This window comes from Mauremys reevesii, linkage group 1 (genome assembly GCF_016161935.1).
Source record: "Mauremys reevesii isolate NIE-2019 linkage group 1, ASM1616193v1, whole genome shotgun sequence".
Taxonomy (NCBI): Eukaryota; Metazoa; Chordata; order Testudines; family Geoemydidae; genus Mauremys; species Mauremys reevesii.
In genome coordinates, this window is record NC_052623.1 from 152,349,583 (window position 1) to 152,367,978 (window position 18,396).

The 18,396-nt window shown below is 42.5% G+C and overlaps 1 long non-coding RNA gene across 3 annotated transcripts in view; it reads left to right on the forward strand.

The window, feature by feature from the left end:
* LOC120395653 overlaps positions 1-18,396 on the forward strand; it is a 144,139-nt gene that overhangs the window by 24,488 nt on the left and 101,255 nt on the right. For all 3 annotated transcript variants that reach the window (XR_005592732.1, XR_005592731.1, XR_005592733.1), the window contains exon 2: positions 1,326-1,453. This is a non-coding gene — a long non-coding RNA (uncharacterized LOC120395653). The remainder of the gene's footprint in view (positions 1-1,325; positions 1,454-18,396) is intronic.

The window sequence follows — 18,396 nt, forward strand, 5'->3', positions numbered from 1 at the left end:
CTGCATATTAAGTTTCAAAGCTGTATTAAGTCAATATTCAGTTGTAAACTTTTGAAAGAACAACCATAATGTTTTGTTCAGAGTTACAAACAACCTCCATTCCTGAGGTATTCAACTGAGGTTCTATTGTAATTTGTTTCCTAGGAGGTGCCCCAATAAAGCAGTTTTCCCAGTTTGTCTTGTCCCTTTGAGTGAATTATAAATACCTATAGTACCTTTTGTCTCAAAGCACTTTACAAATGGCACCTGTCTGAATTGTAGTGACCTCTGAGCTGATGGAAAGCAAAAAACAGCACGCTGTACCACAGTGGGGTGCATGGGTTGCATTTGTGCAGGCAAAATGTACCACACAAGCTCTCTAACATCTACACAGAGCCAATAGGGATGCAATTAAGGTCTTGTCTGTAAAATCCACACCATAAATTCCATGGAAATCAGTCTATCCACCTTAAGGATGTAGGCCTGAGACATCGCTCCTTAGATCTGAACTTGCAGCTTCAGGGAGACTAAATATATCAGACCACTAAGCCATCTCCTCCAACAAACCCGTAGAAACTTTTACTTTTTCTTACCATTTTCTTTTTAAAATCAGCTGCAGACGAGACCTGTTCTGCCATTTTCCCTCCCCTTGCAATCTCTCACCACCCTTTGTGTTTTGGAAAAGGCCCTAACCCACCTACAGTGCAGAGGGACATTTGTTTTCGCTTGTGCACATGGCTGCCCTTTGCTCTGCCAAGCTGCAGGGCACTGGAAATGCTTATTATGCTAATGCTAATAGCTTATTTAGTGTTTTACATTTTGAAACCACTGTACAAACATACTTTAATCCCCATAACCCCTGTGGGATTTTAAATTTAATGTCAGCTATCAGTTGCCAGGGTTTCTAAAACAATTGTTTAAAGCGGACCCCTCCCCCCCCACATTTCATTCATTTTTGAACTGTACATCTGACATGTGTTTAGAGGTAGGGAGCAGGGCATCCTGCAGGGCACTGGAAATGGGGGTGAGTGAGAATGGGGGTGGATGAGCAAGGAAAAGAGAATTCTGTGGGACACTGGGAGTCAGGGAACCTTCCAGAACTTTGTAGCTCTTCATATTCCCTGGCTCTGTGATTCAATTTCCCTTTAGTCCTCATCTTTGCCCTACATACTCAGGCCCTATATTTCGAAGTGTGCAACCTCTTTTAATTTTCCCTCAGTCCCACAGGATATACCACACACATTAGAACATAATCAAGTCCAAAGAAGACCCCACTTACCTGGTAAAGGGCCTTGGGATGAGCTCAAGTGCTAAGGAAGAGGTAACCATGACTGTTCCTTTTGCAGGCACTAGTGGCCCAGCAACTGAAACCAAGATATCTGAAGAGTTTATGAAGAAAGAAGGACAGTCATCCTGGATACCTGATGGTAGTGTGGAGAAGTGGGGAATGGGATGTTGAAAATGACAGGAAAAGGTAATTGACTTTGACATTCTAACTACTGATGCTGGATCCATATTGAACAGAAGCACAGCTGATGAGCATGGTATGAATGGAGTCAGTCTTTTTAAAGTTGCTCAAGTCTTTTAAAAAAAATCCAAAAGAAAGCTTAGCTCTCCATCAGTTACTTGGCACCCCCATAAGTCTTCTGAAGCCTAATGGGCCATTGTAACATTCCTAGTTGGTCAGTGAATAGCTCCCAAATGTGCTCTCATTAATCTCCAAAATCATTCTGTGCACTAGATCACATTGAGCTTTCAGATAAACCACTTGAATTTTCTAGGTCAAGCTGTAACACCAGCAGATCCCAGTCATCAGCGGGCAAGATTAAACTTTGGACCTCTGGAGCTTAATGCATCCGCCTCTATTGCATGAGCTAAAAGCCACGTGGCTCTTAGCTAAGGGTGTAGAGCAAACTCATTGATCTCGCTCTTTAAGTGGTCTCGGTGCCTCTAGATGGGATAGAATACCACACCCAGAAGGGTGTGGGTTTCAAAGCCATTCTTCTTCAGACAAGATGTGCTATGAAAGCATTAGAAGACATTTAAAAGCACAATTAATATCTTGTTTTCCTAATTGTGCTATCACCTCAATTTTAGGCAATATTATTTTTATTAGTTACCCTCTAGCCACAAACATAGGATGCAAAAATCAAAGTAGAAATGACTTTGTGTTTGTTTTGATATGTGTCTCGTAGGAGTCACAAAAATGAAAAGGAGTTCTTACCCTTTAACTTCCCATAACACAAATTAATGTAGATTCATTTATACATGATCATTTAGTCACTTTGCATGGAGTAGCTGACTTCTCCAATATAAATACTTTCTTAGGGAAATTGGATACAAGTTACTTGCAAATGTTCAACAATAAATATATTGGGAGGAGTACAAGATCCTGAGCTATACTGAATTATTAGGACCTTTAACATGAAAAGCCCTATGTTCCAGGAGTGCTGGGCAGCAACTTGGTGGGACATCCATAGGCTCAGACAGGTGCCACATCTGAGGAAGTATAAACAGAAAGTGGCTTTACTTGGTCTAGTGAAGATTATTAGCACACCACTGCCCCAATCCTCAGACATTACTGTGGCCTAGTGAGTCACTGTCACAACATGCTCTACTCACCACTAGAGCACCTCCTTCTGGCCATGTCTGGGGATTGGCTCTGCCATTCAGGCACCCCTGCCTGCAGTTGCTCACTTTGTCTTGCTTTCTCATGACTTGGATGCTCCCCCTTTGTAGCTTGACCCTCCAGTCAGGTCACTCTAGTTCTCCCCTACCAGGTATGTATCAAAGTCTCCTAGGACCCACTCTCCAAGACAGTCTTCCCTTTTGATACCCCTTAATAATGCCATTTCCTTAGTGGCTTGTAAAGGAAGCCAGGCCCACCCTTTTACACTAGGTTCCTCCCCAAGGACCCTACAACAGGCACTCAGGGTCTGCATAATCCTAAATCTCACAGCTGTATCTCTAGACTACTTCCTACCTTGCCTTTTCACACCCATAGACCAGACCCCATCCTTCCCTTCTGTGCTCAGCTACTCGGCTTTATATAGGCCCCTCCTATTCCTGTTCAGCTGAGCTTCATCTTTAATTAGTACTCATTGCCCTCTGGCTCCTCCTCCTCTGGGTGCAGCCTTGGTGGTTAATTGACCCATCCGGCCACCTTAACTCCTTCAGGTGGGGTGGACACCCCATCACAGTACCTTGGTTAAGGAACATGTGTGGAGCAGTCTCTGTCAGGGGTGCTGGAACAATTTTTATAATGGGGGTGCTGAGACCCATTGAACCAAACTGTAAACCCTACCTCACCAATGGCAAGTCGTGCCTGATCAACCTGATTGCCTTCTATGATGAGATACCTGGCTCTGTGGATATGGGGAAAGCAATGGATGTGATATATCTTGACTTTAGCAAAGCTTTTGATACAGTCTCCCACAGTTTTCTTGCCAGCAAGTTAAAGAAGTATGGATTGGATGAATGGACTATAAGGTAGATAGAAAGCTGGCTAGATCGTCGGGCTCAATGGATAGTAATCAATGGCTCGATGTCTAGTTGGCAGCTTTGTTTTGTTCAACATCTTTATTAATTATCTGGATGATGGGATGAATTGCACCCTCAGCAAGTTCACAGATGACACTAAGCTGGAGGGAGTGGTATATACACTGGAGGGTAGGGATAGGGTCCAGAGTGACCTAGACAAATTGGAGGATATGGCCAAAAGAAATCTGATGAGATTCAACAAGGACAGGTGCAGAGTCCTGCACTTGGGAAGGAAGAATCCCATGCACTGCTACAGGCTGGGGACCGACTGGCTAAGCAACAGGTCTGCAGAAAAGGACCTGGGAATTACAGTGGATGAGAAGCTGGATATGAGTTAACAGTGTGCTCTAGTTGCCAAGAAGGCCAACAGCATATCAGGCTGTATTAGTAGGAGCATTGCCAGCAGATCCAGGGAAGTGATTATTCCCTTCTATTCAGCACTGGTGAGGCCATACCTGGATTATTGTGTCCAATTTTGGTCCCCCCACTACAGAAGGGATATGGACAAATTGGAGAGAGTCCAGCGGAGGACAACAGAAATGATTAGGGGGCTGGGGCACATGACTTAAGAGGAGAGGCTGAGGGAACTGAGAGTGAGGGGGGATTTGATAGCAGCCTTCAACTACCTGAAGGGGGGTTCCAAAGAGGATGGAGCTAGGCTAGTCTCGGTGGCAGATGACAGAACAAGAAACAATGGTCTCAAGTTGCAGTGGGGGAGGTTTAGTTTGAATATTAGGAAACACTATTTCACTAGGAGGGTGGTGAAGCACTGGAATGGGTTACCTAGGGAGGTGGTGGAATCTCCATCTTTAGAGGTTTAAGGCCAAGCTTGACAAAGCCTTGGCTGGGATGATTTAATTGGTGTTGGTCCTGCTTTGAGCAGGGGATTGGACTAGTTGACCTCCTGAGGTCTCTTCCAACCATAATATTCTATGATTCTAAACCCTGTATATAATGGAAACCATTTCAAGCCAGGGGGGTGCAGCAGCACCCCCCAGCACTGCTAGTACCAGCACCTATGATCTCTGTAGACACAAATGAATACTCTGGGCCATCTCTCGCTTCAAAGAGGCACTCAGAGTAGCTTTCATTGTTACAGGAACAAAAATCTTTGTCTTAAGGAATTCTGAATGGTTTCTGCAGGGTGGGGGCTCATCATTGTTCATGTGTTCTATTGCTCTTTGTTAACGCCTTCTTGGAGCAGCCAGGTGTGGGACATGAGCTTGAGCTACATCTTCTAGACCATGGTTTCTCAAACTGGGGGTCCTGACCAAAAAGGGGATTGCAAGACTAATGTAGGGGGGTTGTGAGAGTGGTGGCTGCTGGCTGGATGCCCAGCTCTGAAGGCAACGCTGCTGGCAGCAGCAGCACAGAAGTAAAGGTAGTATGGTGGAGGGGGTTGTCACATTTTTATGGGGGTCATCACAGCCTGAAATATTTTAAAAAGGGGTCCCAATAAAAAATAAAAAAAGTTTGAGAACCCCTGTTCTAGGCTATACTTGATCCCTTGAGTTGCATCTGCTAGACTGTACTGTAAATTACTAGCTTTGTAGCATTCTGAGCAACAATATATAAGACAGTAAAAACTTGGAAGGGTTCAGTTTCTCCACTTTGTTTAGAATACCTTTTGCTTTAAACGAAAGCCTTCAAATCAGAAATATTATTATCAGCAAAGGAGATTGAATGGTTAATAGCAGTGAATATGCCCATATGAAACACCATTAGGCCCACAATACCAAGGCTGAGAATGATACGCAAGAGAGATTGAATTAATTGGATTGAATTGCATATTTTTAAAAAATACTATATATGCAATGCGTTTACCAATTCCCCTTTAAAGCCATGATAAATATCATGTCAGTTTTGAAAGTTAGATGTTTCATCTCTACAGTGATATCCATGTAAACAAATTAATGTAAGTAGAACAAAATCAGGGGTGCATGAGCTAAAGGAAAGCATGTAAATAAGACATGGAGATGGGTGCAACAGCTGGGTAAACATATTTCTTTTTTCTGCTCTGAAAAAATCCCAGCTCTGGATTCAGTGCACAGTGGATTAGCAATCCTGATAAAGACAACTTTAAGCAATATTTTCCTGAGACCTAATCTCATCCCATTGACTTTAATGTTAAAGGAATTTGGATATTAGCAATTGTCATGCCGCTTACTGACAACTTATTAGAAGAGATATTCCACTTGTAATGGTTTTGCTGGCTGTGAGCCCAAGGCAGGACATGAACCTGTATGTGTGCCTACAGTGTGCACTGAAGACTGTGCTGCACAGCTGTGCATTTCTGCTGTCTGTCATGGTTTCAAAAGGTGGACCTTTTCCTCACTGACAAAGTTCAGGTTCTGGAGGCCTGGTGCTAAGCAAGTGCGAGTAGTCTCAAAATCTGTTGTGTTGCACATTCTGAAGAATAACAATGACATCTTGAAGGAGTATGCAATCAGCACAAACGGAGGGTACAAGTGTCAAAATCATGGCAAGGAGGCAGACTTTGGTGAAGCCCCGGGACTCTGGTTTCAGCATAAGCTTGGCCAAGGTACCCATCTCTCTAGATTGATTCTAAAACAGACAAGGACTCAGCTGGCAGCAGAACAGGAGAATGAGTCCAACAATTCAAATGGCTGGCTCAGTCATTGGTTCAGTGTAAGGAACAAAGTGAGAAACAAGATGCTGATTTTCTGGCAGCTGCTGAAATGGAACGTGGACACCCTACTCAGCTTTCTGGATGAATTCCATCCGCATGACATCTTCAGTTCAGTTCAGCAGTTCTCTCTGCTACCAGGGCTTTCGAGACAGAACCCTTGGTATGCTGAGCAAAGTGTTTATGGAGGGGTGGGGAAAGCTATGGAGTGCATTACATTGTGTTGTGCAAACATGGATGGGGTGAAGAAATGGTGTCTTATGGTGACAGGAAAGGAGAAGATCCCTCTGTTTCCCTAAAGCTGACTCAAAACTGCCTGTGATCTACAAGCACTCTAATACCTGGATGACTAGTTCAGCATTTCAAGAGTGGCTGAAGAATTGGAACAGAGAACTGCACCTACAAGACAATTGTCCAGCTCATTCATGTAATGTAGAGTTGTTGCATATGATCAGGGCCACCCAGAGGATTCAGGGGGCCTGGGGTCTTCGCTTCGGTAGTAATTCGGAATCGGGGGGGGTCCTTCCGCCCCAGAGTGGAAGGACCCCCCACTGCCGAAGACCTGGAGCGGAAGAAGCTCCGGGGGACCGGGCCCCGTGAGAGTTTTCCAGGGCCCCTGAAGTGAGTGAAGGACCCCCGCTCCAGGGGCCCCGAAAAACTCTCAATTGCCCCACTTGCCCCCCACCCCACCCCGGGGCGGCCCTGCATATGATGTTGAAATTTTTGCTTCCCAACACATCCTCAGTCATGCAGTCATTGGACATGGATGTCATTAAAAACTTCAAAGACCATTACTGCACTCATCTGAATGTTTGAATTGTTGCCTCTCTTGATGCTGACTTGCAGCTTTGAGCAGTGGAAGTTGCAAAAAAAAAAAAAAATCCAACTCCTTGATATACTTCATCTTCCTAAGGAGTCATTCTTCACAGACTGTTTACAGGTGCTTCAGAAAGAGAGGGTTTAGATTTCTCACAGACAACCTTGGGCTGGCAGATATTGACATGCTGACTGATGTTGCCGTTCCTGATAATTTGACAGCAGAGGAATTTGAGGCCATTGTCAATTTTGACAGTCATGTGGAGATGGCAAGTGAACATCTGATGTGGAATGGTCACAGCTGCTAAGCACCCACAGGTTGGAGAGTCACAAGAGGATAGTGCATCACATGAGGAATCTGAAGAGCCTTCATTTCAAGAACAGTTACATGCTGTGAACGTTTTCCACAGGGTATGCCAGTATCAAAGCTTTGAAACTGGACATGAAGCTGCACACAAAACTGAGAGGGATTTACAGCTGGAGATGGCATATAGCAAATTATATATAATTATGTGCTGTTTTACTTAGTGTGACACACCTGGAGCTCCGATTGTAGGTATAGTACTGTATTTCTTACCAACATTCCTTTTTTTGTTTTGCTTTGCTTTGTTATCATTTTATGTCAGCAACTGCACAGAGTCAATTTACTGTTTTAAAGGAAACTATTATTGTGTGTTTAGATTTTTCCCTTTCATTAAATGTGTTTCAATGCCACACTTCTATAACTAAAGCATATCTTTGTTCCATACTGTACATGCACTTGAAAATGGTGTATTTTGCTTATTATCAACCTTTGAATAATGGCATTTTTTTCTGGGCACCAAGAAGTTGCTAATAACTGGCATTCATTTTACTTTATTAGAAAAAAAGTAGGAAAAAGTTATACGTATGGCTGGGCTCTGTGTGAATGCTCATATTTACATGCACATACAAGAAATTGTTTGCTGACAAGGATAGCTCGGTGGTTTGAGCATTGGCATGCTAAACTTAGGGTTATGAGTTCAGTTCTTGAGGGGGTCATTTAGGGAACTGGGGTTTTAAAAAAAAATGTCTGGGAATTTGCTCTGCTTTGTGCAGGGGATTGGACTGGATGATTTCCTGAGGTCCCTTCTAACCCTGATAGTCTATGATGATTCTAAGTGTATTTGACATTTGTTATTCTCATCTCTAAAAAGTTTCTGTCATCCATTCAGGGAGAAGAAACCATGCCATGTAACTTAAGGGACCAATAACATACTACAAATAAACGAATAGTTTACTGTTGTAAACAGTAGTCCCAACGTTATTTGTATAAACAATTTGAAAATTTACAAATAGCTAATGTATTAGTTAAAATCAAAGATGTTTGTTAACTATTCTTTAATCAAAAAGCCTAAATTTAATTTATTCACAATGAATAATTCAACTAACTACTATAAAACCACCTTCTTCCTTACATGCAATTTGTTTTTAATTGACCTTGAGTAGCCTGTGTTTATTCTCTGCCTGTGTACTGAGATATTTAATCCTTTACATTCCACATAATAAATTACATTTTTCAGCAATTTTCAGACATTGCCTAACATGTTTAATTAGAGTGTTAAATTCTATAATTTTTGTTTTATATCTGGCTACCTCAGAGTGTCTCATTATTTCATTTGAGAAAAACTTGTCCAGGGCAGCAAAAACAGGCTTTGCTGAAGAAGTTTTAGAAAGTGATGACTCGAACTTGTTGATATATGTTTGGTTACTCACACAGTATGAATCAGATGTTTCAAAACAGAATGTTCAAGGTTTATTTATGCCCTTGAAAAAAATACGATTTCCTTATGCATAGGAAAGGTTCCTAATGTTGTATTTGGCTGAACTCTAACCAGAGATCAATCTGTGCCCTTCTATGCCCAGACTTCGTGATAACATTTGAACTATACATAGGAGACACATGTAAAATAAATAATTTACACAGAAAGCTAGGGTGTGGAGACTCTCCAGTGTGAGAGGTGCCTACTGGTAGAATCTCTCAGGACACAGGTGGGAGAGCTACAGGAGGAGATGATTTGGCTGCAGAGTATCTGTGCACAGGAGGAATTCATTGAAAATAGCATATGGAGACCTCCAAGGTTGTGGAAGCAATCAACTTGGAAAGAACTGCAGTAATACCACCAGGGGAGGAAGAAAAAGTTCTTTCATAGGGAGGAAGCTGGCGGCTGGTTACTTCTGGCAGCATGCAGTTCTCCACCCCTGCTCTCAATCCACAGTCCATAGAGATAAAATACCTTCATGCTGCCTTAGTAATGAGGTATGAGGAATCTCCCCCAAATGTAGAGGAGGAGAAGTCATATACCCCAAGGCTAGGAGGATCACAGCATCAACGGGTAGTGGTGGTTGGTGACTTCCTTCTAAGGCAGTGGTAGGCAACCCACAGACTGCGGGCTATGCGTGGCCCATCTAGGTAATCCACTGGCAGGCCATGAGACAGTTTGTTTACACTGACCACCTACAGGCATGGCTGCCCGCTGCTCCCAGTGGCCGCGGTTGACCGTTCCCGGCCAATGGGAGCTACGGGAAGCTTGGACTTGGTGGTAATGGGGGATGTAACTACCAAGACATCTGTTGGGAAAATAATATAGAGGGCACTAGTTATCCAACAAGTTATTGGAATACGCTGGACACAACTTTTTATTTCAGAAGGTGGAGAAAGCGATAGAGGAGAGGGTGTTCTAGATTTGTTTTTGACAAATAGAGAAGAACTGGTTGAGAACTTGAAGGATGAAGTCAGCTTGGGTGAAAGTGATCATAAAATGATAACAGTTCATAATTCTAAGGAATGGTAGGCGGGAAAACAGAATAAAGACTAGCAAACTCAGAAAATTGGTAGGTAAAATCCCATAGGAAGCAAGTCTAAGGGAAAAAAGAGCTCAGGAGATTTGGCAGTTTTTTTTAAGAGAGACATTATTAAGGGCACAAGAGCAAACTATCCCCATGTGTACAAAAGATAGGCAGTATGGTTTAACCAGGAGGTCTTCAGTGACCTGAAACTCAAATAATAATAATAATAATAATAATAATACATTAATACAAAAAGTGGAAACTAGGTCAAATGATAAAGGATAAATATAAAAAACAACACAAGCATGTAGGGACAAAATTAGAAAGGCCAAGGCACAACATTAGTTTAAACCAGCTAGGGACATAAAGGATAACAAGAAAACATTTTACAAATACATGAAAAGCAAGAGGAAAACCAAGAACAGGGAAGGCCCATTACTCAATGAGGAGAGAAAGACAATAACAAAAAACACAGCAATGGCTGAATGTTAATGGCTTGTTTCAGTTTTCATCAAAAGATTTAGCAATGATCGCACAATGAACATAGTGAACATCAGTATATATGGGGTAAGAATTCAGGCTAAAATAGGAAAGAACAAGTTAGGAATTACTTAGACAAGTTAGATGTCTTCAAGTCAAATTGATCTCATGAAATACATACTAGAATACTTAAAGAACTCCCTGAAAAGATCTCTGAGCCCTGGTCTACACTGAGGGGAGGGGGGGGGGGCAAGGGTCAACGGGAGAGCACTCAGGGCTCAATTTATCACATCTAGACTAGACACGATAAATCAATCTCTGCTGGATCAGTCTCTGCTCGCCGATCCGGCGGGTAGTGTAGACATACCTTGAGCCATTAGTGATTATCTTTGAGAACTCACGGAGGACCACAGAGGTGCTAGAGGACTGGAAAAAGGCAAATCTATTACCTGAAAAGGGGAATAAGGACAACCCAGAAAATTATAGACCAGCCATTTTAACTTTGGAACCCAGAAAGATAATAGAGAAAATTATCAATCAATTTCTAAGCACCTGGAAGATGAGGTGATATGTAACAGTCAGCATGGATTTGTTAAGAACAAGTCATGTCAAAGCAACCTGATATCCTTCTTTGATAGTGTAACAAGCCTTCTGTACTCAGAGAGTAGTTATCAATTGCACAAATACAAAATGGGATACAATTGCCTAGGAAAGAGTACTGCAGAACAGGATCTGGGTGTTAATAGTGGATCACAAACTAAATATGAGTCAGCAATGTAATACTGTTGCAAAAGAAAATGTAACATTATTTTGGAATGTGTTAGCAGGAGTGTTGTAAGCAAGATATGAGAAGTAAATACTTATACTCTATAGTGTTTAGTTCTGGACACCACACTTTGGGAAAGATGTGCACAAATGGGAGAAAGTCCATACGAGAGCAACAAAAACCACTCTCCACCCCCTGACAGTATGTGTGCTCTGGAGAATGTAGGGCATATGGGAATGTGAAGGAAGAGAGGAGAGAGAGGGAATTTGAGGTGTATATGCAGAGAATCATAGGAAGGTGCAAAAAGCAGGGGGAAATTGAGGAACAGGAGGGAGGGGGGAACAGGTGTACAGCTTTGCTCTGGTAAAACAAGGCACCTGTAAACCCAGTTTTAATGGGACAGTAACCTCAGCCTGCTTTGTGCTTCTCCTAAATGGCATAAAGCAGCTGGACTATACTGGTCAATCTGGCCAGAAAAAATACAAATCTTTAAGATTAATAGTTCCTAACTTCAAATCATTAGAAATATCACCTGGAAACTTTGTCTGTGCATTTGTTGCTTAATGTTCATCTATGACTTTTTAATAAATAAACAAATACATAAATAAAGGAACTTCTCAGACAAAAAAATTAGAACATGAAGTTAAGATTGGTAGTACATATAAAAAAAAAGTGTAAAATACATTATAGACTGATTTGGATTATCCCAAGGGTTATAAACCTAGGAGATTCAGAGTTAAGGTATTTGTAGTAACACAATGAAGATTTAAGAGGGAGAGCGAGAGATCTAATTTTCTATTAAATCAGTTTAATCTAATCTGGGATCACAAACAACAACATGTTTTAATCATATGATAACTGGAAGATGTCACTACAAGTTAGAGAGTTAATGTTCTTTCGGTGCTCTAACTGTGTATTTCTATACCTGTATACCTTTGGAGTTCTTTTCTGTTTAACCTTAACTCTACAATCCCTTAGTTTTGAACACTTTGATTTTGGGATAATTACAATATCCCTGTAAAGTATTTTGCCCTAAATTGCCAATATGTATGCTCAGCCTTAATTACATTTTAGCATACTTCTTGTCTGGCAATTAGCAAGAGTTCTTCTTCACTGATTATGAGATGACACCACAGACACCATATTTATACATTCACAACAAGGTTTTAAGTTATTACGTAGCACTATTGTTATCATATCTGGAACTTTACAATTGTAAAAAAGTCCATGGAACAAAGTAGAAACCACAGGGAACCTTTCCAAAGTCTTTACCAATCCCACAAAAAAAATTGGTGTCAGTCATCCCAGGATTTTGGAGGACACTCATCTTTGGAGGACACTGAAAAAATGTTGATGCCTAGATAATAAGATTATCAGCATTATCTGAGAGTTCCATGAGGCCGTGAACATACAAATATGTCCTAATGAAATGCCTAACCTTTAAATCAATAATATTAAGCTATACTTTATCAACTCATTATTATTATTTTAGCAATATTTGCAACAATCCATACTTACCTTTGTTAGCAAAAGTTAAATTATTTGCCTTTGAAGAATCTATGTATCTATTAAAATACCTGTTTAAGTCCCACATCCCAAAAACTATCTGAATGAAAATATTTGGAAGTAACATGGCATTGCTTCTTTGCAAAAATCGAAGTATAAATTGCAGCATTCCTGTCCATTCTTTGTAAAAGCATGTGTGCTAGTCTCAGCAGCCTACAGGCAATGCTGATCACACTGCATCTCAGATGGACTGATCATATTCTACAAATGGATGAGACACATGTGGCAGCAACTGATCCGTAGTCAACTGACTGATGAAAACAAACATCAAAGGCAAAGGAATTTAGGAAGTATTTACAGATAGGCAATATTGACAGAGACCACTGGGAAACAACCTGCCAAACAAACTAATTGGTCTTAGCAGTAAATGATAGACTGAAGATGTATGAAAATAACCACCACTGTGCATGCAAAACAAAATGCCAACTACATTTACCACAGCAGTCACATCTAGTGTATCAGCCTAATGCCTGCACAACCTGTTTTGGAAAGAGTCATAAATTGGATTTTACAGGCAAGAATGGAGTCATAAACTATATGCAGTCTGTATGTATGATCCTGAAGAAATTTAACTTTCTAACATAACTTTTGATGAAAGCTTCTAAAATGGTTTGTATTGAAGTTTGGTTTGCTGCCACTACTTGTTCTTGTCACATATAGCAGTGGTTCTCAACCTGTGGTTCCCACAGGGTACCGCAGACTATGTCTAAGGGGTATGTGAAAGACTTAAAATGAAAACTGACTGAACAGAATTCAACTATATATACAGACAATGGATTTCCAAAGGGGTCCCGACCTCCATTCTAAATGTTTTAGGAGTCATCAAATGAAAAAGAGTTGAGAACCACTGCCATATAACAGACCACAGATTTCTATTAATCATAAAAGCACGTTAAAAAATGCTCTATCAAGCAAAAAATTCTGCTGTTTTTCTAATACCCTGGTAACTTTTGTTGTTAAAATATGAAGGACTTTACCATAGCTTTGTATATTCTAAGTGTGTTCAGAGCATAGGAATGCCATAGATACCATGGTGAAGCTAAGTTTGCTTACAAATGGCAGCTGTCAAGTTTTTATATGGCAACTGCTATATAATGTTGTTATATGTACTAATTAATTCTCACAACAGCTATTCATTCCTATGTATTTGCTCCATTATAAATGTAGTAAAGTCATAATGGGGTTACCTGGGCTACCAAGAATATTATGGGATGAAGCCATGCTCCATCCCTCCATTACTTACTGTTTTGTAAGTGGTAGTTCCCCTCTCCCAGCCCTTTTGGTGATGCAGATGAATAAAGCAGCAAGTTCACAGCCTGTAGTTCTGTGAGCAGACAGGTGCTGGTGGTTTCTTTTTTTTAATTGCACAGATTGGTTCCTTTACCAAGGCCAGCTCCAGACCCCAGCACGCCAAGCGCGCGTTTGGGGTGGCGTCCTGTGGGAGGGCGGCAGGCGGCTCCGGTGGACCTCCCGCAGGCGTGCCTGCGGAGGGTCCGCTGGTCCCGCGGCTTCGGTGGAGCATCTGCAGGCATGCCTGCGGGAGGTCCACCGGAGCCGCGGGACCGGCGACCGCCAGAGCGCCCCCCACGGCGTGCCGCCCTGCTTGGGTCGGCGCAAATCCTAGAGCCGCCCCTGTCCTTTACAAAAAGAAAGAATGGAAAATTAAAATAATGAGGGATGAACTGAGTTTTTCTAAGGAAAAAAAATGTAGTTCTAAGCTGGTCACACAAGGGACTACAAGAAAGGAATTTTGATTCTTCATGTGTAAATCTCTAGACTGCTTCCTGAATATCATTTCCAGATTGGCACAGATATTACACCTACCTGTACTCTTACCCAGTTTCCAGCACAATAAATAACTTTATGCACCTACAATACTTTTGACTAATTTAATTTGTAAAACCTGTTGTTCCATCAATGATACATGACTTTTGACAACATAGGAAACAGACTCCTTACAGCATGGTCTAATTTAATTAACCTAGTGGAATCACAGAGCTCGAGAATTCCAGGTATTCATTTACTTAGGAGAGCTCTGGGAAACCCAGTCTGCATATAGTTAATATTTCTTTAACTCTGTATTCCACTGTGAATGAAACTTTCCAAATGGCTGGCAGAACACTGAGATATTCACTCAACTGTCATATCCAGTGATGTTTATGAATAAAAATGCTATTTCTTATTGGGAAATCTCAAAGTCAACTTTCATGGTTCTGCAGAGAATTCAATGCAATACATTTTAACTAAATAAAACAGTTTCCTCATAACTGTTGAATAAGCAATAGCAACTCAAGGTTGCAGAACATATTTTTCTTTATTACTGTTATATTTCTTTGTGTGTTATCCTTGACAATATACTCAGATAGCTGTTGCTATGTATCTATTTTGGTTTACCCCACAGATAAAATCAAATGAATAATGCACCTTAACACATAGCTAACACCAATAAGATAGACATATATGTATATTTGTTGTTAGACTAGAAATTTATGTTCCATTCTTTTTTCCTGGCACTTTGAAAAAACAAACACCCCCCCCCCCACACACACACACACCTATTGTCAGACACTTCTGAGTAATTCTAATTTGGAATTTGTTGTATTGCTTTGAGCTTGTAAAGCAACAGCATCTTAAATGATGACTGTGTGCAAGGTCATACATCTGGTGAGAAATATTGCTTTTAAGGTGGGTATACAATTCACACATTGCAATTTGTACAGCAACTACTGAACATATCACCAACAGACAAAAAAGAAGTACTGGGAGGAAAGAATGAAATAGTCAAGCCATCACTGCTGACTTTAGTTCATTGCGGTGCTATATCAGGACTAATGGCTGCCCTGGTGACACCTGATTTATTTGCTGTGGTTGCTGATCTCAGACCTACAGTTCTCTTAAAGATATGAAAGCAGTAGTGATATCCTCTGCTTCAGGAAGATGCTTACTGGTCCATAGACTGTGTTGTTTTCAGTACTACCACAAGATTCAGCTGTTGCAGTACACTCCATAAGGTCTCAGCGTACGTCTACAGAATGAAATTAATTTGAACTTATTCTATTTGAATTTTTGGAAGCGATTTTATACATTTGGTGTTATGTGTCCCCACTAAAGCGCGTGAATATGGCGGAGTGCATCCACAATACAGAGGCTAGCATCGAATGTCGGAGCGGTGCACTGTGGGAAGCTATCCCACGGTTCCCGCAGTCCCCACTGCCCATTGGAATTGTGGGTTAAGCTCCCATTGCATGATGGGGCAAAAACATTCTCGCGGGTGTTTCTGGGTGTGTGCCATCACTCGCTTCTCCCTCCGTGAAAGCTACGGCAGACGCCATACTGCCAGCAGACGGTGCAGTACAGTGCACCGCCTGTCTCCTGGTACTATGAATCCACCTCGCATGTCCTCTCGTCTTTCTATCTACTCTTTTATCTAACCATTTCCTGCCTTTTTTTGGCTACTATAAACTGAGCAGCACAGCTTCTGTCACAAACGTTGCTCTCCCGCTCTTGCATCGCTAGTTAATTTTTCCATGTTGTCTGTCCTGTGCTCATGTGCTACAGAAGGCAACAATTCCCTGCCATTTTTCAGCCATTGTGAACTGAGCCACACAGCTGCTGCCGCTTTTTCCATGTTGTCAGTCCTGGGCTCCTGTGGAAGCTACAGGCGGCAACAATTCCCCACTGTTTTTCAGCCATCGTGAACTGAGCCGCACAGCTTCCGCCACAAACTCTGCTCACGCTTCAGCTGTGAACTCTGCTCTCCTGCTCTTGCGAGGAGAGCAGAGCTTCCCGACTCCGTGAAAGCTACAGAAGACGGCCATCTTGAACCAAACAGCTCTCCTACGTTTCACGCCCTTTTTCCAGGATTACCCATGCAGGCGCCATAGGTGCAATCATGGAGCCCGCTCAGATCTCTGCTGCAGTTTTGACCATTGTAAATACCTCACACATTATCCAGCAGTATGTGCAGTACCTGCAAAACCAGGCGAGGAAGCGATGACAGTGCAATTATTATACTGATGAGGACATGGACACAAACGTTCCTAGATGCATGGCATGTGGCGATTGGGAGATCATGGTGGCATTGGGCCAGGTTCATGCCATGGAACGCCGATTCTGGGCCTGGGAAACAAGCACAGACTGGTGGGACTGCATAGTGTTGCAGGTCTGGGATGATTAACAGTGGCTGCAAAACTTTCGTATGTGTAGGGCCACTTTCATGGAACTTTGTGACTTGCTGTCCCCTGCCCTGAAGCACAAAGACACCATAATGAGAGCAGCCCTCACAGTTGAGAAGCGAGTGGCCATAGCACTGTGGAAGCTTGCAAAACCCAACAGCTATCGGTCGGTCAGGAATCAGTTTGGAGTGGGCAAATCTACTGTAGGGGCTGCTGTGCTGCAAGTAGCCAACACCATCATTGACCAGCTGCTATCAAGGGTAGTGACTTTGAGAAATGTGCAGACCATTGTGGATGGCTTTAATGTGCTGGGGTTCCTTAACTGCGGTGGGGCGATAGACGGAATGACTATCCCTATTTTAGCCCTGGCACACCGGGGTGGCCAGTACATAAACCGCAAGGGGTACTTTTCCATGGTGCTGCAAGCAGTGGTGTATCACAAGGGACATTTCACCGACATCAACATGGGATGGCCGGGAAAGGTGCAGGATGCTCGCATCTTCAGGAACTCTGGTTTGTTTGAACAGCTGCAGGAAGGGACTTACTTCCCAGACAAGAAAACTATTGTTAGGGATGTGGAAATGCCTATAGTTACCTCGGGGACCCAGCCTACCCCTTAATGCCGTGGCTCATGAAGCCGTACACAGGCACCCTGGACAGGAGCAGTTCAACTATAGGCTGAGCAAGTGCAGAAAGGTGGTAGAATGTGCTTTTGGACGTTTGAAAGCATGCTGGCACAATTTACTGATTCAGTTAGATCTCAGCACAACCAATATTCAGTTGTAATTGCTGCTTGTGTGCTCCACAATATCTGTGAGAGTAAGGGGGGAGATGTTTATGGCGGTGTGGGAGGTTGAGGCAACTCGCCTGGTGGCCAATTTCGCACAGCCAGAGAACAGGATGATTAGAAGAGCACAGCAGGGCGTGCTGCACATCAGAGACGCTTTGAAAGCCAGTTTCATGACTGGCCAGGGTACAGTGTGACAGTTGTGTTTGTTTCTCTTGAAGTTACTCAACCCTTATATATATATGAAAGGAAATAAAGTCAAAATTGTTTTAAAACTGTTCTTTATTATTTGTTGCACAACACATTGAGAGAAATCAGAAGGTAGACCGGGGGCAGGTGGTATGGAGTTAGGCGGGTGGAGGAGGAGGGAAGGACAAGTCCAGAAACCAAATCAAAAGTTCGCATATGCCAGCTTTCTGCTGCTTAGGGGATCCTCTGGGGTTGACTGTGTGGGTCCCTGTAGCCTCCCCCTTCATGTTCTTGAGTGTCTGGGTGAGGAGGCTATGGAACTTGGGGAAGAGGGAGGGTGCTGCTGCAGCCCCTGTATAACCAGTCTGTGGTCTTGCTGCCTTTCCCGCATTAGATCCACCATACAGCAGAGCATGTCAGTTTGCTCCCCCATGAGCTTCACCATAGCTCTCATTGCATGCGTCCCACCTCTCTTCGTGTTCCTGTAATGCTTGACGGGACTCCACAATTGTTTGCCTCCACACATTCAGCTTGGCCCTATCAGTGTGAGAGGACTGCATGAGCTCAGCGAACATGTGTCATGTCATTCTGAGTTCGTTTTTTCTGCCTTCTAATCTGGACCAGCCTCTGGGATGGAGTAGAT